We start from the raw sequence: 2,542 nt of genomic DNA on the forward strand, positions 1-2,542 counted from the left end.
TCAGCCGCTGTAGCGTGGATCTCTCCTCGTTCATATTTCTAGACGCTACGATATCCAGCTGCAGGAAAACCTGAGGAGAACAGAGCGGGTCTCCATGCAGATGATACGCGGTCTCGTCTCAGTGGGGGTCTCGTTGGTCTGAACCTGGCTTTGACCCCACCCTCATGTCCTGTAAATACGAAGCTACAGCCAGCCTTTAGCCGTTAGCTTAGCATGACGACAGGAACAGGAACCGAGCCATGCGAGCACTGGGATGTGCCTTTTACAGTCGGCAGGCAGAATAACGGTTAAAGTCTTCTGCAGATTTCATATAAAACAACAAAACTGAGAATGTTAAAACACGCTGGATCACCGCTGAAAACTGGAGAAAAATGTTTTTTTTAAATCTGCAGATTGTTTTTGGGTCTGGTTTTAATGTTCCTGTCATGTTTGCCTAAAATTAAAATAACTATTTTTGAGTCTGGTTTGATTCGTAGTATAAAAGGTTTGAAGTAAAACACAGGTGTGGCCCTTTAAATATGATTAGCATGTAGCGTTAGCGTGGATGCAGAGCTCCGGCTGCTCCGGATCCTTTAGATGAAGTCCATCGTGAGGGAGCTGACCTGAGACCAGCTCTCTCTCTGTGTGTATATATATATACTGTATATATAAATATGTACCATATCTTTTTGTATTCCGTGGGCTAACGGAGAGCGTTCCAGTGACTTTTATTTATTTATTGTGCTGCAGCCCGGTAACTCTTCCTCATACTGTACGTTTCCTCATCTCTGATCACACTGATAAAGTGTCTCATGTTCTGAATATTTATTGATCTCAGCTCAGAGAAGAACCCGTTGATCTCTTATCTTTGTGGTAGTGAATTATTAAATAAAAGATGATGTACGTGTTTCTCTGCTGCCAGTGTTGTCAATAAAACGATCAAGGTGCTGCAGACTGTGGTTCGCTTTGTCAGAAACATCCTCCCTTAGCTTAGCTTAGCTTGGCGTAGCTCTGCTCCTCCAGTAATTCTGTCCTTGTACTTTGTGAATTTATATCACTATAAGTTATTGTTATTAAATATGGTCAGACTGTTAGGAATGATTCATTTTAACCCTTGTGTCGTCCTCCTGTCAACCTGCAACTTTGGGTTTTTCTGGGTCTAAATTTCAAAATTTTATTGTTATTTTCTACACTTTTCTCAATGTTATTCTCAATATAATTCCAATTTTATTGTCACTTTTCCCCCCCAAAATTTGTCTAAATTCTAGAAGATTCACTAAGCCGTGGACGCAATTCGCTGTTACCTCCACTCATTAACTTATTGAGATATGCTGCTCTATACACTAAAAGTAGTGATTATTTCATGGAGTCTGGTGGAGATATGCTGCTCTATACACGCTAAAAGTAGTGATTATTTACATGGAGTCTGGTGGAGATATGCTGCTCTATACACACTAAAAGTAGTGATTATTTACATGGAGTCTGGTTGGTTAACCTTTCCTCAGCTAAACATAACTGGAGGTAAAGGAGGGAGAACTCTCCTCCCTCCTTTACCTCCTGTTTAGATGATTTGAAGGCAAACCGTTTCTCTGAAATCATGTGACCACAGAGTGTCCGCCCTCTTTATAGATATTTAAACTGCTCTCTGCTCTCTCCACCTCCTCAGCATCTCAGACCAACAACACTGGTAAGAACACTTTGAAACTCAAAATACTTCTCATGCATTCACACCAGATGTGAATGCATGAGGAACATGTTGCCTACCAGGGGCAGCAACATATATTGATTCAATAGGTCTACTAATAGCATCTAATTTACATGCATTATTGATTAGTTCTGTCAAAATAAGACACAATGTTAATACTATAAAGTAACTGACATTCTGATTTTAAGTCGTGATTACTTAATCTGCAAAAACAAGTTTAGTTAAGTTTAGTAAACTCAAAAGAAAATAAATGCTAATCGTACTTAATATTTTAAAGAATGGAGAACTTCTAACTACATTAAGGGTTTCTGTAGAAGTGGAATTTACGTTAAATAAGCTATATTTTTTGCATATATTTGAGAATTGACCATAATGATTTCATATTAAGTATTTAGTAACTGATTTGGGAAGGACTCCACGGTTGTTTGTTAAATGAGAGCATCAGACATGTAGATGGATCATATTAAAGAGCAAAGGGCAGATATGTGTCATAAAGTCGTTCTCTCTAACACTGACTACGTTTATATGCAAACATTATTCTGGTTTCTGCCCTTATTCCAAAAAAGACCATATTCCTCTGAGCTGTTTTCATGGCTAATGAAAGTTAATATTCCTGTTTACATGGAACTGCACAAAAATAGGATTTATTCAAAAATTTCCAGCGGTGGTGGACGTGTTTATATATGAACATGTTACAGTTTTAAGACTTTACTGAGACTAGAAGACCCAAACTAGTCCTAACTCTCCAGATATCAGGACCACTATATTAGTTTAGGAGGAACATACACTCAGCGGCCACTTTATTAGGTACCCCATGCTAGTAACGGGTTGGACCCCCTTTTGCCTTCAGAACTGCCT

This window comes from Etheostoma cragini, chromosome 16, assembly GCF_013103735.1.
Source record: "Etheostoma cragini isolate CJK2018 chromosome 16, CSU_Ecrag_1.0, whole genome shotgun sequence".
NCBI classification, from domain to species: Eukaryota; Metazoa; Chordata; class Actinopteri; order Perciformes; family Percidae; genus Etheostoma; species Etheostoma cragini.